Raw genomic sequence first — 18924 nt, 5'->3', positions numbered from 1 at the left:
TGACTCATTTGGAGTTTTATTTTTAGTGGCTAAGAAGACTACAAGTCAGAGCCACAGTGACAGAGAGGTAATTGGTGTCCTGGCACAGGATAGAAAATTCTTATAGCACAGCAGGAAGGCTGTTGGCAACAGAAGACATCAGGGGCTGTAGAAATCTCACAGCTATCAAAATTTTTGAGGTCAGAAAGCAGTGAAATTGTGTTTGTTGACCTGATTTTTCATGTTTGTGTATGTAAGTAAAAAAAAATTACTGGTTTCTTTTCTGAAACTTTAGGTGTGTAATAAGTACAAATTTTCAAGTTTTCATAGATACAGTCTACCTACATATTAGGATATGCTTTAAAGTACTTATTTGATTTCCTGACCTAAGACTTGTAAATAGACAAGTATTGAAGTTTTCCCCTATGCATTAGGCATATTCAGATGCAGCACCAGGGTTCTGGTTATGGAGGTGAGTTTTTTCCTCAGGGCCTTGGTGGGATGATTACAGAAGGCCAAGAGAAGAAGCTGGTACTGAAGGCCAGAACCAAATATGATTTGAGGTCCTGAGGGAAAAGTGTGCCCAAAAGAAGTGAAAAATAAGTAAGAACTAAAATCTCTGTGTAAAAGTCAAACAAGGTTAAGAGTAAAAATAAGAATAAAACAACAAAACAGAAAAGACATATCTACCACAGAATGTATTATTGACAAAAGGAGAGAAAATGAACAAGTAAAATATACATATTATTTTGAATGATTATCATCAAGAGAAATAAAAACAGGGAAAGGGATATACACTAACATTTTAGATTGATTAAGAAAGGCTTCACTAAAATATAACATGTGAGTGAAGGCAGGAAGGAGTTGAGGGACAAAGTAAAGTGAAGTCGCTCAGTTGTGTCCGACTCTTCACGACCCCATGGACTGCAGCCCACCAGGGTCCTCTGCCCATGGGATTTTCCGGGCAAGAGTACTGTAGTGTGTTGCCATTGCCTTCTCCGCAGCATGAAGACTAGAATTTTTTAAAACTCCTCTCACAAGATACAGTAAATCACTTCCAATATTCTGGAAACCACATGGAAGAGTTATACATAAATGAACACTAAAATTACTTTAAGGAAGTTTTACATAATTTAGTTGGTAAGGACATTTACACATACAGCACAATTTACTGTTAAACACTGTGTGACTGGCTTCACATAAAGATGAAAATAGATAATACAAAATGATCTGACATTTTCAGTTAAGTTTGGAATTAAGACTCTAGTTTTATTGTAGTCAACATCAATTTTACATATTGTTGCAGATTGCTGTGGTATGCCCTTTAAACTGGGAATTTCTTTCTTGGGGTGAAATTCCATTTGGATATGTGCTCTTGCTTTGTATAAACCACTAAAATCTGAGGGACACAGCATTATCAAAGACACAAACAGTAACTGCACAATATTATCTGCTGGATAAAGCTAATACAAGTGGACAGTATTCTTCAAGTTGCAATATCTAATAAAGCACTATATGAAATGAACAAGGTGAAACATCTTAAGAATGAATATACTCTGCAACCAGTACATGTAGCAAACCTTCTTTAATTCACAAATCTGCCTCAGGCATCTGCACAATAAATTAGCAAGATCTCAATTTGCTTGAGGCATCACAGCTCATAATGCCCCACTTGGCCCTCCTGTTTGAGCTGGTCGAGTAAGTCCTTCTGTCTTTTTCTTCCTACCACCAGGTACCTGTCATGGCCCATCCCATGAGACTTACTCTTAAGACCATACTTCTGGGAGATCTGATGTATTTGCCTCTGCTTATCATTAGTCAGCTCTGTAGAGAAAGTTAAATCCATGTGGCTCTCAGAGCGGGCATAGTTTCTGATTATCTGTTCAATATCTCTCTTGGCAATTTTATTTACCCTCTGTACATCAAGACCAAGCACTTCCTGCTTATGCTGCTCTTTGACGGAGATTGGCTACCGAATGCCCTCACCAGATTTACCTAAACAACCACCTGTCCAACCCATTTTTCTCAGCAGCTGATTTCCAGTGTTATCTTCTTTGATTTGTTGTTTATAAACCTCCTCTGCTGAGCAGCCCTGAATTTCATTTCTGGAAATCACATCTTCAATAGCTCCTTTCTTCAAGTTGTTAATGACAGCCGGTTGGGTCTTTTTGAGGGTTTTCACAGCTTCCCCTGCAGCTTCATATTTAACAGCTTTCTCCACTCCAACTGCTTCTGCAATCACTTCACTCTCCAGAATCACCTTGCATTTCCATCGGAGGCCTGTCATTCTTTCATAGACATATTCAACTGTAATTTGGTTAAACTGAGCTGTGTCATTCAGCGTGCACACAGGATTGGAAGAATTTTCATAAACTACAAGACCCTTTATGTCTTTCTTCTTTCTAGATCCCCTGGGTGAAGAGCCTATTTGGCATTGTGAACTTTTGACAATGGATAAGTGGGCTGTGTTTTTTGAAGGATTTTCAAAGCCTCATCAGCAGCTACATGTTTACTTGTTTTCTTGGTTCCATAACCTTCAGCTAAGCAGTGATCTTGAGGGACAAAGTCCTGTGATATAAGAGAAAAGAGCATGGGGAATATATGTAAATCCATGGCTGATTCATGTCAATGTATGACAAAAACCACTACAATATTGTAAAGTAATTAGCCTCCAACTAATAAAAATAAATGGAAAAAAAGAAAGAGAGAAAAGAGCATTGCAGCATGGGCACAGATGATAGAAGCCTCAAGTGAGAGGTGCTTGACCTATTAGGGGGACTTTTATGTTGGAAGCATAAGAATAGGAGAGAGACTATAGCATAAGATATGTGAGAGATTTGCAAAATAAAGAAATAACTTGCCTTTTACTCTGAGTTAAATAAATAGCAATTACATTGTTTTGAACAGAGGAGTGATGTGATATGACACATTTTGATGGGCTCTCTCAATCTACTCTATTGGTTAGAGATGGAAGTGAGGGAAGAGTGAAAGCAGAGAAACCATTATAAAACCAAAGTAAGGGTTTCAATGCCTTGGACCAAGATGGTAGCATTGGAGGTGGTAAGTGATCAAAGTCTGGATATATTTTAGAGCAAAGTTGTGATTGCAGATGTGAATGAATGTGAGAGAAGTAAAGAGGTCAACATAAAATCATGGTTTCTAGACTGAAATTCATTAATAGTAATTGAAAAGATTGTAGACAGAAAAAATATAGAAGTAACTCAGTTTAGTATATATTATCTTTGACATACCCATTAACAATCAGAATTATCTCTGCCAGTTTCAGAGCTAGAGAGCCTTGAAAAGTCTTAACTTCATCTACGTCAGACCTCAGCTGTTGTCTATCTCTCAAGCAAGGTGCATACTTTGGATGGTCCGTATATGACTCTTCTGTATGGATATAATGGTTTCAAGATACCCATAAACCATAGTGAGAATGTTTGGGAAGCTCTTAAATTTGTGTTGGAAGCAAGAATGTGTTAGGGTAGAAGAATAGCTAGGATAATGTTTGATGATATCAACTGTGTTCTATAGACTCCTGTGAAAGTGTGATGTTTATTCAGGATAATATAATAAATCATCACTACACAATAAGATTTTTCAAATTAATTTAACTGCTTATCACACTTCCCAATCTGTATTAAAATGCAAGTTCTCAGAAAGCATAGTCTTTATCCATCTTCTATCAAGTTTCTTGAATAAATGAATCAATGATGTGCTCATATAATCCAGTTGTTTTGACATTTACTAGGGATCTGTTCTGTAGTTTAGACAATTACTGCTTTACACAAAACTGTATTTACTGCCAAAGAAAAGAATGAATTGCCAAGTTTTAGAAGACATAAAGTATATTGTAGAATTATGTAAATTTTTCAAAATTAAATTTTTCTTAAAATATTTAGCACACTTATAAGGATGAAATTATATTTTTGCCATTAGATATATTTTTTTCTGTAGAATTTGTTTTAAAAATTTAAAGTTTAACTAGTTGAAAGAACAACACTAAAATCTTTAGGAGGAGGGGAAAGTAGAAGGAAGAATGTAAAAGAGAAGAAAGGGGAAACCAAGAGAGGACAAAAATAAGCAGAACTTGTAAATGAAAGAGAGATATATAGTAAAGATTACTGTCAAAATGGACTACAAGACCTAGTTCACTTCCCTACTCAGTGCTCTGTGAACCACCAGGTGGCAAGAAGGCACAGAGTATAAATTGACCAGGGGCAAAGTTCAAATTCTATTTTTCACTGTGTTTGCCTGACAAATGATGATGTGAAAATTTACGTGAAAAGTAGTTATGTAGTGCTGCATTTGTTTTTAAAATTTATTAATTTTTTCAAAATAAGAGGTTTATTAATACTTTTGCTAATTTTAGGTTTTCATTTTTCCCTAAAATGACCAAAAATAAAATAAACAATTCCCTTCACCTCAAAAATAGAGATGATTATATTACCAACCAATGGGAAAATTATCCTGGGGTGGGTAATTTTGCTGTACTGATAAACCAAAGATGAAGAAAATCATAACATTTTAATTAGAAAAAACAAATTAACCATCTGAGTCAACTGGGAAGCCCCAAAGTTGCTATTATCATCATTAAAATGTATCTATTTCCCTACTCTAATATAAGGTCGCATTGAGATGAGCATCCTTTAGGTTTATTAATAAATAATTATTGACTGGAACTCCTTTTACATATCTAACATTATTTTTAGCTAAAAGCCAAGAAATTATATGTCAAATAGAAGACACTTTGAAAATAAAAAGTTATAATTCTGTAGATTCTTCTCAAGGTTTTTTTCTTGATGTATTGAGAAAATATCACTTCTCTCTAGTTCATTTAAGTTATAAAATCTGCTTTGTCTAGTGGAAAATCAAATTGTTTTAAATATTTAAAACTTACCATGTTTTCATTTGTGTAATCAAGAAAAAATAATAAGAGTAAGTGTCTAAATTTACTTTACTTGCAAACAAAAGTAGATCCCCAATCAGATTTACTCTGCTATTGACTGCCAATAGCTTATCTCCAAAGTATGGCTTCCCAGGTGGTGCAATGCTAAAGTATCCACCTGACAGTGTAGGAGACTAGGGTTTGATCTCTGAGTCAGGAATATTCCTTGGAGGAAGAAATGGCAACCCACTCCAGTATTCTTGCCTAGAAAAATCCCATGAACAGGGGAGTTCAGTTCATAGGGTCACAAAGGGTCACACAACTTAGCAACTGAGCATGCACTCAATGTCAATAGTGCTCTCTAGTTTTTTTGGGGGGGAGAGATCTCCAATTTCCTACCTATTCTGTCCTAGCTACTGATCACCTTCCCATACTACCAACTCCATCCCACTCCTACCCTCTTCACTCACAACAGAGGGTTTTTCCCATGCTTACCTGAGGAAATAAATACCACAGTACTCCCTCAACTTCCCACCCCGTCTTGACATTTCCAAATAGCCATCAGGTGCTTGCAAAGGCAACTCTTTCTGAGTTCTTGGCCCTACCTTCCAAATCTCTATTACCAAGACTTTTCTTCATCAATAACCCTTTATTTCTTCTGTATCTTTAATCGTTTCTATTACAATTTCTTCAATTCCATTTACTCATAGTTGTTCAAGTCCTCATAGTTGTTAAATACTTTCCTCTTGATCTTCTTTCCCTTTCCAGCTTAGGCCTCATTTCTCCTGATTCATTTTTCTACAATATTTTTTGAAAGGTAAACTTAAATTCTACTTGGATTTTTAACCTCTCCTTCATTTCTGAATCTTGCTGTATATGTGTTTTCTACTCTCGTCATGCCACTGAAATTATTCATTTTGTCACCCCCTGCTTGCCATCCTAATTTCCAACTGCTGTTTATAATGGCCTTTATTAGTCACACATCTTATTTCATTTCTCCATGATATCTAATACTTTTGGTCAAGTCCTGAAATTTTATTTCTGTACCTTCTATGAAATATTTTCTTCAAACATTTCTTTTTATTTCTTTTTTAAAATTTTATTTCTGTCTATTCCTTCACAATCTCTTCAACTCTCTACATACTAAATACTTATATTGTTCTTTCTATATAGAATATATATTTTCCCTGAGTCTTCTATGTGAAATCCTTTACTCAAGCTTTGAAATCAACTCAAATTTAAAATTTATAACACTATCCACCCCATGACAGTAGATTAATCACATTCTGATTTGTGCACCCATCTTATTCCTACTGCATTAAAAGTAAAAAATGAAAAGAGTCATAGCAACTAAGGAATTTATAACAGAGTGTAAATATAACTTTTTAAAGTTCATTCTGTTACCATAAAACTATGTCATATAACTAGTCAATAGTACAGTAGATTTAAAAGCATTTCTGAACAAAAGAAATGTCGAATTTAAGGAAATTATAAAATTATAATGGAAAGAAGAGAGTGAGCATTAAATTGAATTGAAATCTAGGGGCAAATGCTATTTAAAAACTAAGATAAAACTAAGCATTGGTCCAAGCATTGGATCCTAGAAAGAGAACCTAAAATAGCAACATGAAGTCAAGTGATATAATTAAATCATACATCAAAATTAACAGGAGGTTAAACGGGTACTTAAAGGGAAGTGCACAGCCTTTAATGTTTACATTAGAAAATTGAATAGTAATTGAGCAGTAACCTAACTGAAAACTTAGTAAAATGATTACCAGACATATCTAAAGAAATTAGAGGAAAATAGATAATAAGGATAAGAGCAAATCTACTGAAATAGAAAAAAATACTCAAAAGAAAACATAAGTACACCCAAACATTTACTCTTGGAAAATTCTAATAAATCTCTAGCAAAACTAATCCAGAAAATAGAAAGAATGTACAAATATTAATTATTAGAAATAATAAATTGTGCCAAATTTTGAAAAGAATCCAAAATAAGACCACATTTATGCCAATATATTTGAAATCTCAGATTAAATGGACATTAAAAAAAACCTGTTTCTAAAACTATCTCATGAAGACATGGAAAAACAAAGTCCCAGGCAATTAAAGACAATGTATCAGACCAAAATTTAAAATCCACAAAGAAAATGCTAAGTACAAATGTTTTCAATTTGTACTAGATAGGTGATTTCTACTGAAGTGTCAAGAATGGATCATTCAGATCTTACATATAGTCTTCCAGAAAAGAGAAGGGGAGAAAAAGCTCATCAATTTGTTCAATTTATTGACATCAAAATCATAACAGTACTGTACATAAAAGAAAAATGACAAATTAATCTCACTTGTGAATACAATGTGTACAATTTATAGAAAAATAATATTAAAAATCACATCATGGAGGAGAAGCTAAGATGGCAGAGGAATAGGATGGGGAGACCACTTTCTCCCCCACAAATTCATCGAAAGAATCTTTGAGCACTGAGCAAACTCCACAAAACAACTTCTGATCACTAGCAGAGGACATCAGGCACCCAGAAAAGCAGCCCATTGTCTTCAAAAGGAGGTAGGACAAAATATAAAAGATAAAAAGAGAGACAAAAGAGTTAGGGGTGGAGATCCATCCTGGGAAGGGAGTCTTAATAGAGAAAGTTTCCAAACACCAGGAAACCCTCTCACCGGTGGGTCTGGGGGAAGTTTTTGAAACTCGGAGGGCATCCTAACTGCAAGGAAAAAATAAATAAAACCAACAGATTACATGCCTAAAAGCAACTCCCAGCAGAAAAGTACCCCAGACGCTCGCATCCACCACCAGTAAGCGGGGGCTGAACGGAGAGGAGCTGGCAGCATTGCTTAGGGTAAGGACTGGACCTGAATGCCCTGAGGGCAATCTGAAGGAGCTAACATGAGATAGCAACTTAAACTGTGGGATAGCAAGAGAGAGAGAGAGAGAGAATTAAGCTGTGAAAAGTCCTAACCTAAGGCACAGCCAGCCCGTTAACAGAACAAAGGACTGAGCAATACCAGAGAAGAGCCAGCTGGCTGTGGACTGGCCCATCCCCCGCCGGAGGCAGGAGGCAGGGGGAGGAGGGTGCCAGCCAGGGCCAGAAAGGGGCAAACTCAGCCCCAGAGATGGCATTCCCTACCAAACTGCAAACAGGCTTCCAGTTTCTAACCAAAGACTTCCTGAGATTCTGGATGGTTGACATCTGCCGGGAGGGTCGCAGCCAGAGATCAGCTCCCAGAAGAGTCACAAGGCACACAGGACCAGCGTGCCCGGAAACTGAGGCTGGGACTGGGAGGGGAGAAGTCGCACTGCACCTGAAGGGAGTGCACTTATCAAGCTCCTGGTTGCCTGAGCTGCTCCAAACAGGATGGCACAAAACGCAGGCCCAACCGAGTCTGCACCTTTGTGGAGTACCTGAGAACCTGAACCTGAGCGGCTTAGGCCTGGGAAGTGCACGTAACTCAGGGCCTGCTCCCTGTAGAGCAACCTGGAGCTTGAGCAGTGTAGACGGGGAAAGCACATATGCCGTGAGCGGGGGCAAACCCATTGTGGTCGGAATACTGTGAGTGCTCCCCACACATGCCAGTGATATTTGTTTGCAGTGCCCCTCCCTGCCCACAGCACGACTGAACAAGCAAACCTAAACAAGCGACCACCTCTGCCCACTTGTGTCAGGGTGGAAATTAGACACTGTAGAAACCTGCAAACAGAAGCCAAATAAACTAAGGGAACCGCTTTGGAACTGATAGGTGCAACAGATTAAAATCCCTGTAGTTAACACTGACTACACTGGAAGGGGCCTATAGATATTGAGAATTATAAGCTGGAAAAAGGAACTATCTGAAACTGAACTGAACCCACACTGCCCGCAACAGCTCCAAATTCCTAGATATATTTTTACTATTACTATTTTTTTAAATAAAAATTTTTTTCTTTTTTAAAAAGTCCTCTATTACTCCTCTATTACTCCTTAATTTTCATTTTTATAACCCACTATAACCTTCCAAAAAAAAAAAAAGGACCCTATTTTTAAAGTGAACTTCATATATATTTCTTAAATTTTCTGTGTTTTTTTTTTTTAATATTGTATTTTAAGAGTCTAACCTCTACTCTACATTTTTAATCTTTGTTTTTCAGTATTTGATATCAAATTTGGACATTTAAGAATCCAATATTCAGTACCCATTTTTACTCAGGAGTGTGATGATTACTCTTTCCCCCTTTTGACTTGCCTTTTTCTCCCCCAGATCACCTCTATTTCCTTCCTCTGCCTTCTCTTCTCAATCCAATTCTGTGAATCTCTGTGGGTGTTCTGGGCTATGGAGAACACTTAGGGAACGGAGTACTGCATAGATCTGTCTCTCTCCTCTTGAGTTCCCCCCCTTTTCTCCTCCTGCTCATCTCTATCTCCTTCCTCCCTCTTCTCTTCTTCATGTAACTCTGTGAACCTATTTGGTGTCCCTCACTGTGGAGAATCTTTTCACCATTAACCTAGAAGTTTTATTATCAGTGCTGTATGGATGGAGAGGTCTTGAGGCTACTGGAAGAATAAGACTGAAATCCAGAGGCAGGAGACTTAAGCCCCAAACCTGAGAACACCAGAGAACTCCTGACTACAGGGAACATTAATTAGTAAGAGGCATCCAAAAGCCTCCATACCTCCATACCTACACTGAAACATACCACCACCCAAGAGCCAATAAGTTCCAGAGCAAGACACACCATGCAAAATCTCCAGCAACGCAGGAACATAGCCCTGAAAGTCAATATACAGGCTGCTCAAAGTCACACCAAACCCATAGACACATCTCAGAACTCACTACTGGACACTCCATTGCACTCCAGAGAGAAGAAATACAGCTCCATCCACCAGAACACCGATGCAAGCTTCCCTAACCAGGAAACCTTGACAAGTCAATCGTCCAACCCCACCCACTGGGAGAAACCTCCACAATAAAAAGGAACCACAGGCTACCAGAATACAGAAAGGCCACCCCAAACACAGCAATCTAAATAAGATGAAAAGGCAGAGAAATACCCAGCAGGTAAAGGAACATAAAAAATGCCCACCAAGCCAAACAAAACAGGAGGAGATAGGGAATCTACCTGAAAAAGAATTTAGAATAATGATAATAAAAATGATGCAAAATCTTGAAAACAAAATAGAGTTACAGATAAATAGCCTGGAGACAAGGATTGAGAAGATGCAAGAAATGTTTAATAAAGACCTAGAAGAAAAAAAAAGAATCAATTAAAAATGAATAATGCAATAAATGAGATTAAAAAAAAAACACTCTGTAGGGAATCAACAGTAGAATAACGGAGGCAAAAGATAGGATAAGTGAGGTAGAAGATAAAATGGTGGAAATAAATGAAGCAGAGAGGAAAAAAGAAAAAAGAATCACAAGAAATGAGGACAACCTCAGGGACCTCTGGGACAAGGTGAAGTGCCCCAACATTCGAATCATAGGAGTCCCAGAAGAAGAAGACAAAAAGAAAGGCCATGAGAAAATACTCGAGAAGATAATAGCTGAAAACTTCCCCCAAATGGGGAAGGAAATAGTCACACAAGTCCAAGAAACCCAGAGAGTTTCTTGGACTAAACTCAACTTGGACCAAACAGGATAAACTCAAGGTGAAACACACCAAGACACATATTAATCAAATTAACAAAGATCAAACACAAAGAACAAATATTAAAAGCAGCAAGGGAGAAACAACAAATAACACACAAGTGGATTCCCATAAGGATAACAGCTGACCTTTCAATAGAAACTCTTCAGGCCAGAAGGGAATGGCAGGACATACTTAAAGTAATGAAAGAAAATAACCTACAACCTAGATTACTGTACCCAGCAGGGATCTCATTCAGATATGAAGGAGAATTCAAAAGCTTTACAGACAAGCAAAAGCTGAGAGAATTCAGCACCACCAAACCAGCTCTTTAACAAATGCTAAAGGATCTTCTCTAGACAGGAAACACAGAAAGGTTGTATAAACGCGAACCCAAAATAACAAAGTAAATGGCAATGGGACCATACTCATCAATAATTACCTTAAATGTAAATGGGTTGAATGCTCCAACCAAAAGACAAAGCCTGGCTGAATGGATACAAAAGCAAGACCCCTATATTTGCTGTCTACAAGAGACCCACCTCAAAACAAGAGACACATACAGACTGAAAGTGAAGGGCTGAAAAAAAATATTTCACACAAACGGAGACCAAAAGAAAGCAGGAGTCGCAATACTCATATCAGAAAACATAGACTTTAAATTAAAGGCTGTGAAAAGAGACAAGGACACTACATAATGATCAAAGGATCAATCCAAGAAGATATAACAATTATAAATATATATGCACCCAACATAGGAGCACTGAAATATGTAAGGCAAATGATAACGAGTATGAAAGGGGAAATTAACAATAACACAATAACAATGGGAGGCTTTAATACCCCACTCACACCTATGGATAGATCAACTAAACAGCAAATTAACAAGGAAACACAAACTTTAAATGACACAATGGACCAGCTGGACCTAATTGATATCTATAGGACATTTCATCCCAAAACAATCCATTTCACTTTTTTCTCAAGTGTACACGGAACCTTCTCCAGAATAGATCACATCCTGGGCCATAAATCTAGCCTTGGTAAATTCAAAAAAATTAAAATCACTCTAGTCATCTTTTCTGACCACAATGCAGTAAGATTAGATCTCAATTATAGGAAAAAAACTATGAAAAATTCCATCATATGGAGGCTAAATAACACGCTTCTGAATAACCAATAAATCATAGAAGAAATAAAAAAAGAAATAAAAATATTCATAGAAACGAATGAAGATGAAAACATAACAACCCCAAACCTATGGGACACTGTAAAAGCAGTGCTAAGGGGTTCATAGCATTACAGGCTTACCTCAAGAAACAAGAAAAAAGTCAAACAAATAACCTAACTCTATGCCTAAGGAACTAGAGAAGGAAGAAATTAAGAACCCCAGGGTTAGTAGAAGGAAAGAAATCTTAAAAATTAGGGTAGAAATAAATGCAAAAGAAACAAAAGAGACCATAGCAAAAATCAACACAGCTAAAAACTGGTTTTTTGAAAAAATAAACAAAATTGACAACCGTTAGCAAGACTCATTAAGAAACAAAGGGAGAAGAACCAAATTAACAAAATCAGAAATGAAAATGGAGAGATCACAACAGGCAACACTGAATACAAAGGATCATAAGAGACTACTACCAGCAGCTCTATGCCAATAAAATGGACAACTTGGATGAAATGGACAAATGCTTAGAAAAGTATAACTTTCCAAAACTGAACCAGGAAGAAATAGAAGATCTTAACAGACATCACAAGCAAGGAAATCGAAACTGTAATCAGAAATCTTCCAGCGAACAAAAGCCCAGGACCAGATGGCTTCACAGCTGAATTCTACCAAAAATTTAGAGAAGAGCTAACACCTATCTTACTCAAACTCTTCCAGAAAATTGCAGAAGGTAAACTTCCAAACTCATTCTATGAGACCACCATCACCCTAATACAAAAACCAGACAAAGATGTCACCAAAAAAGAAAACTACAGGCCAATATCACTGCTGAACATAGATGCAAAAATCCTTAACAAAATTCTAGCAAACAGAATCCAACAGCATATTAAAAAGATCTTACATCATGACCAAGTGGGCTTTATCCCAGGAATGCAAGGATTCTTTAATATCCACAAGTCAATAAATGTCTTATCTAACTCAATGAAACTAAGCCATGCCATGTGGGGCCACCCAAGACAGTAGGGTCATGGTGGAGAGGTCTGACAGAATGTGGTCCACTGGAGAAGGGAATGGCAAACCACTTCAGTATTCTTGCCTTGAGAACCCCATGAACAGTATGAGAAGGCAAAATGATAGGATACTGAAAGAGGAACTCTGCTGGTCAGTAGGTGCCCAATATGCTATTGGAGATCAGTGGAGAAAAACTCCAGAAATAATGAAGGGATGGAGCCAAAGCAAAAACAATACCCAGTTGTGGATGGGACTGGTGAGAGAAGCATGGTCCAATGCTGTAAAAAGCAATATTGCATAGGAACCTGGAATGTTAGGTCCATGAATCAAGGCAAGTTGGAAGTTGTCAAACAGGAGATGGCAAGAGTGAATGTCAACATTCTAGGAATCAGGGAACTAAAATGACTGGAATGGGTGAATTTAGCTCAGATGACCATTATATCTACTACTGTGGGCAGGAATCCCTTAGAAGAAATGGAGTAGCCATCATGGTCAACAGAATCCAAAATGCAGTACTTGAATGCAATTTCAAAAATGACAGAATGATCTCTGTTCATTTCCAAGGCAAACCATTCAATATCATGGTAATCCAAGCCTATACCCAAACCAGCAACACTGAAGAAGCTGAAGCTGAACGATTCTATGAAGACCTACAAGACCTTTTAGAACTAACACCCAAAAAAGGTGTTCTTTTCATTATAGGGGACTGGAATGCAAAAGTAGGAAGTCAAGAAACACCTGGAGTAACAGGCAAATTGGGCCTTGGAGTACAGAATGAAGCAGGGCAAAGGCTAGTAGAGTTTTGCCCAAAAAACGCACTGGTCATAGCAAACACCCTCTTCCAACAACACAAGAGAAGACTCTACACATGAACATCACAAGATGGTCAACACCGAAATCAGATTGATTACATTCTTAGCAGCCAAAGATGGAGAGGCTCTATACACTCAGCAAAAACAAGACCGGGAGCTGACTGTGGCTCAGATCATGAACTCCTTATTGCCAAATTCAGAGTTAAACTAAAAAAGGTAGGGATAACCACTAGACCATTCAGGTATGACCTAAATCAAATCCCTTATGAATATACAGTGGAAGTGAGAAATAGATTTAAGGGACTAGATCTGACAGGCAGAAAGCCTGATGAACTATGGACGGAGGTTCGTGACATTGTATAGGAGACAGGGATCAAGGCCATCCCCATGGAAAAGAAATGAAAAAAGGCAAAATGGTTGTCTGAGGAGGCCTTACAAATAGCTTTGAAATGAAGAGAAACGAAAAGCAAAGGAGAAAAGGAAAGCTATTCCCATTTGAATGCAGAATTCCAAAGAATAGCCAGGAGAGATAAGAAAGCCTTCCTCAGTGATCAATGCAAAGAAATAGAGGAAAACAACAGAATGGCAAAGACTAGAGATTTCTTCAAGAAAATTAGAGATACCAAGGGAACATTTCATGCAAAAATGGGCTCAATAAAGGACAGAAATCATATGGACCTAACAGAAGCAGAAGATATTAAGAACAGGTGGCAAGAATACACAGAAGAACTGTACAAAAAAGATCTTCACGACCCAGATAATCACGATGGTGTAATCACTCACCTAGAGCCAGACATCCTGGAATGTGAAGTCAAGTGGGCCTTAGAAAGCATCACTACGAACAAAGCTAGTGGATGTGATGGAATTCCGGTTGAGCTGTTTCAAATCCTAAAAGATGATGCTGTGAAAGTGCTGCACTCAATATGTCAGCAAATTTGGAAAACTCAGCAGTGGCCACAGGACTGGAAAATGTCCATTTTCATTCCAATCCCTAAGAAAGGCAATCCCAAAGAATGCTCAAACTACCACAAAATTGCACTCATCTCACACTCTAGTAAAGTAATGCTCAAAATTCTCAGAACAAGGCTTCAGCAATACGTGAACCGTGAACTTCCAGATGCTCAAGCTGGTTTTAGAAAAGGCAGAGGAACCAGACATCAAATTGCCAAATCTGCTGGATCATCAAAAAAGCATCCAGATGTTTCCAGAAAAAACATCTATTTCTGCTTTATTGACTATGCCAAAGCCTTTGACTGTGTGGATCACAATAAACTGTGGAAAATTCTGAAAGAGATGGACATACCAGACCACCTGACTTGCCTCTTGAGAAACCTATATGTAGGTCAGGAAGCAACAGTTAGAACTGGACATGGACCAACAGACTGGTTCCAAATAGGAAAAGGAGTACATCAAGGCTGTATATTGCCACCCTGCTTATTTAACTTCTATGCAGAGTACATCATGAGAAACGCTGGGCTGGAAGAAGCACAAACTGGAATCAAGATTGCCGGGAGAAATATCAATAACCTCAGATATGCAGATGACACCACCTTATGGCAGAAAGTGAAGAGGAACTAAAGAGCCTCTTGATGAAAGTGAAAGAGGAGAGTGAAAAAGTTGGCTTAAAGCTCAACATTCAGAAAACTAAACTCATGGCATCTGGTCCCATCACTTCATGGGAAATAGATGGGGAAACAGTGTCAGGCTTTATTTTTGGGGGCTCCAAAATCACTGCAGATGGTGATTGCAGCCATGAAATTAAAAGACGTTTACTCCTTGGAAGGAAAGTTATGACCAACCTAGATAGCATATTAAAAAGCAGAGACATTACTGAAAGGTTGTTGCTGAACGATAAGACGCCGGGATTCTTGGCCTCCAGAGGAGACGAATTCAATCCAGGGCCAGAGACGAGGCTGGATCGCTCAGAGATTTTGTGTAATAAAGTTTTATTAAAGTACAAAGGAGATAGAGATAGCTTCTGACATAGGCATCAGAAGGGGGCAAAAGAGTACCCCCTCCTAGTCTTTAGCTGTATGTTATGTAGTCACTCACAGTCTGTTAATGAAAAGAAAGGAGTGTTATAAAATTTAGAATGGCACCAGATAATTCATCCCTGGCCATAAAACGATTGACTTGAATCTTGTAGAAGGGCAGAATACCAACAAATAGTTTCTTTTACATAGATTAGGGGAACAATATCTGAGTAAGTAAGTTAGGCCGTTTGGTGGAACCAACTTGAAGATAGAGTCTGGGGTACATTAACATAGCTTAAGACAACATTTCCATAAGAAAAAGAAATGTATTGGTTAACTCAGGTTTGAGAGTAGTTAGCTTTAGGTGAGACCAGGTGTCATGGCAACACAGCATTTTAAGAGAAACCTCCTTTTAAATTTGTATAGAGAAGGAAAAACATATCGCTGGTTTGTTTCTTCCTGCCGCTTAGGAGAGATAAAAATGTCTGGCCCTTGCAGCCTCTTTCCTCCATTTGGAGACCCCTGGCCTTCCTGCCTGTTACCCTCTCATTACTTTGCCAGCAAAGTTCCGTCTAGTCAAGGCTATGGTTTTTCCCGTGGTCATGTATGGATGTGAGAGTTGGACTAAAAAGAAAGCTGAGCGCCGAAAAATTGATGCTTTTGAACTGTGGTGTTGGAGAAGACTCTTGAGAGTCCCTTGGACTGCAAGGAGATCCAACCAGTCCATCCTAAAAGAGATCAGTCCTGGGTGTTCATTGGAAGGACTGCTGTTGAAGCTGAAACGTCAATACTTTGGCCACCTCATGCGAAGAGTTGACTCATTGGAAAATACCCTGATGCTGGGAGGGATTGGGGGCAGGAGGAGAAGGGGACAGCAGAGGATGAGATGGCTGGATGGCATCACTGACTGTGTGGACATGAGTTTGAGTGAACTCCAGGAGTTGGTGATGGACAGGGAGGCCTGGCGTGCTGCAATTCATGGGGTCGCAAAGGGTCGGATATGACTGAGTGACTGAACTGAACTGAAGTGAGGAGCTTTAATATTTTAAAATGGTAGCTTGAGCTACCCCCTACATCCTACCTTTCGATAATATAGCCCATAAATTGAGTTTTTCCTCATATGTTTATGTAAGATAATTATTAAATATAAAAACCTATTTCAAATAATTTGTAAATAAAATTTAGAAAAAATTAATTTAGTAAACTTTAAGCTTGAAATGACAGACATTAGGCATAAAAAATGGTAGATTTGGTAACATTTTTAAAGACTAAATCATTTGTCAAATTGTATCTTCATTTCATTATAGTTTTTGGCTTCATATGGACCATTACTACTTAATTTCAATTTTGATGACAAGAAGTTCCAATGTAAAATATGGCCATTGAGAGCCATTATCTGGATTTCTACAACTGATGAAAAACAGCAGAATAGTCTTTCTCTGAACTGTCAGTTTCCTAATTTATATTTTATAGTTCCATCAGTTTTTTATAAATAGCATGAAATTCTATGCAGTGAATCTTTTTTTTTTTCCTTGTGTAAGACTGCAGCCAGCAGTGTTTTGAGGCTCTGTAATGAGGAGTTAAAACGAGTGGCAAGAGGAATGGTGTGTGATTTTGATTAACTCAATTGGAGTCTTTTAAGTAAAGTATGGTCAAACAGGATCTTCTTTTGTTTGGTTGTTTCAGCTTAAAATTCTACAATGAAATAAAAAAATATCCAGATGTTTTAATATTCTGAGTGAAGGGTAATCTAGACTAGATTGAAAGAAAAAAATAAAGTTGTTTACAAAAATATGTTGCTTTCTGAGAAGGATTCATGGCTGAAAACATCATTCACTAGATAATAGATATTCTCATTTGGCATCATTGATACTTTGACCTGGATGGTACTTTTTTGCTTGGAGATGATATGTGCTTTATAGGATGCTCAACAACATACCTGGCACATACCCATTAGATGCCAAAGTACCTTACCCTACAATTGTTGCTCTCAAAAAGCTCTGGAGAAGTTGTCAAACGTCCTCTGAAGGCCACAATCATGGCTGGTTGAGCATCCCTTCCCTACACTAAATAATGTTCAGTTTCCAACAATAAATCTTACAAGTAGGAATGGAAGTTCAGTTCAGTTCAGTCGCTCAGTCATGTCCAACTCTTCAGGACCCCATGGACCACAGCAGGCCAGGCCTCCCTGTCCATCACCAACTCCTGGAGTCTACTCAAACTCATCACCATTGAGTCGGTGATGCCATCCAGCCATCTCATCCTCTGTCGTCCCCTTCTCCTTCTGCCTTCAGTCTTTCCCAGCATCAGAGTCTCTTCAAATGAGTCAGCTGTTAGTATCAGGTGGCCAAACTATTGGAGTTTCAGCTTCAACATCAGTCCTTCCAATGAACATTCAGGACTGATCTCCTTTAGGATGGATTGATTGGATCTCCTGCAGTCAAGGGACTCTCAAGAGTCTTCTCCAACACCACACTTCAAAAGCATCAATTCTTCAGTGCTCAGCTTTCTTCACCGTCCAACTCTCACATCCCTACATGACTGCTGGAAAAACAATAGCCTTGACTGGACGGACCTTTGTTGGCAAAGTAGTGTCTCTGCTTTTTAATATGCTGTCTAGGTTGGTTATAACTTTCCTTCCAAGGAGTGAGCGTCTTTTAATTTCATGGCTGCAGTCACCATCTGCAGTGATTTTGGAGCCCCCCCAAGATAAAGTCAGCCATTGTTTCCCCATCTATTTGCCATGAAGTGATGGGACCAGATGGCATGATGTTAGTTTTCTGAATGGAAAGGATCAAACTTGTCAGGGGACATTCACCGTTAAGGGATCCAATATGTTTCTTCCTTTGTGTGCCATTTCTCAAAGACTCTCTGTTCCTTATCAGTTCCTGGAGAACAGAAACGAGCAGAGCTGCATGCATTTCTCAGGACTGAGATCATGGGAAAGAGCACCTGCTTGGATTCCCTTCTGTGGCTCCCTTCAGTGACTCTCTTCAGTGACCTAGAGGACTATCCATTTCATTGCAACTGGAGGAATTTCATTCTTTTTAATGACTAATTAATCATTTTATTGAAGATATATAAGCATGCATTTCTGCAAATAAAGTACCCTTGTTTCACTCGAGACTTGGCTCCCCTACATCCTTCTTCTCATTGACTCCAGTCCGCAGGTCCCAGTCTACAAAGACCGTGAAAATTGGCGCCTGAACAGGGACCTGCTGAACGCCCTTGGCAAGCGGACAGAGGACCTATGGAGGTCAGTAAGTGCGGGGTTATGGGACAAATGGCTGGAAAGCCCCACCACTTTTCTACTTTAGTTCATCACTCATTTAAGGTTCATGGACTTTCAGTTTCACGTCAGCGGATAGAGGCTTGTGTCCAAAAACTGGTTAAATATAATCCCTGGTTCCCTGATGAAGACATTTTCAATTTAAAAATTTAGAACCGGGTTAAAAAAATAATGTTGAATG

General features: G+C 38.4%; 1 pseudogene; it reads right to left on the bottom strand.

The window, feature by feature from the left end:
- Positions 1 to 1174: 1174 nt before the first annotated feature.
- Positions 1175 to 17494, bottom strand: LOC122423160 (annotated as a pseudogene).
- Positions 17495 to 18924: the final 1430 nt, after the last annotated feature.

Source organism: Cervus canadensis, chromosome 21 (assembly GCF_019320065.1).
Source record: "Cervus canadensis isolate Bull #8, Minnesota chromosome 21, ASM1932006v1, whole genome shotgun sequence".
Taxonomy (NCBI): domain Eukaryota; kingdom Metazoa; phylum Chordata; class Mammalia; order Artiodactyla; family Cervidae; genus Cervus; species Cervus canadensis.
This window is presented reverse-complemented; position numbering and strand designations above follow the sequence as displayed.